Below are 922 nucleotides of genomic sequence, written 5' to 3'. Positions count from 1 at the left end.
CTCTAAGGAAGTAATTAAGGTTAAGTGAGGTCATAAGGGTAGTGATCTGATAGGATTACTGTGCTTATAAAAATAAACAACAGAAACCTCTTCTCTCTCCCTCTCTCCTCACATGTGTGAACCAAAAGGTTGAATTCTAAGACAGATAATGAGAATTAGAAAATATATGAGTTTCAATACAGCTATTAGAGCTGATGTGAAACAAAAGCACTTTAGGAACACATGTCCCTCCTATTTGGATGTATGTGCTGACATGTAAACCCACATGGTCCAGCCCTGCAGCAGATGTTTCACAACTGGCTTTTCTTCCCAAAGGAATTCAATAGAATGATCATCATTTTACTGGCAATAATAATATTGTTACTAATGACAGTTGAGAGATTTATACATGCCAGGCTCTTGGAGATATGATCTCATATACTAATTGTATTATTCATGCTGGATGCTGTTATTATACTCATTTCAAGCATGTGAACTCAGAATCTAGTGGAAGTTTATCTTGCTTAGTTGACCCAGTTTACTAATGATAAATGGCAAAGCCAAGACTGAAACTCCGATCACCCTGACTCCAAAGCCCTTGGTTTTCAAATCCACCAACTGGCTAATCCAGATCGTCTCTATAAGGACAAGGTGAATCATGAAGATTTGCTCTCTATTTTGATAATTTACAAAGTTAACGAGGTGTAGGTGAAAAAGTGTGGACAATCCTTTGTTTCCTATTTAACCATATCTTCAATGAGCTTAGTTATCTACATTTGCAAAACCATGCTAATAAAGACACATTGCAGAAACAGACTGCTTTTTTTAAAATCATGTAACATAGTTTATTCTATCAAATAATAAACTAAAAGCCTGTTTGTTTTTTCCTGAAGATTTTACATCTTTTGGAAAAAAAGAATGTTGTCTACTGATTTGAAAGAGT

Source organism: Lipotes vexillifer, unplaced genomic scaffold, assembly GCF_000442215.2.
Source record: "Lipotes vexillifer unplaced genomic scaffold, Lipotes_vexillifer_v1.1 scaffold271, whole genome shotgun sequence".
Lineage (NCBI taxonomy): Eukaryota > Metazoa > Chordata > Mammalia > Artiodactyla > Lipotidae > Lipotes > Lipotes vexillifer.
This window is presented reverse-complemented; position numbering follows the sequence as displayed.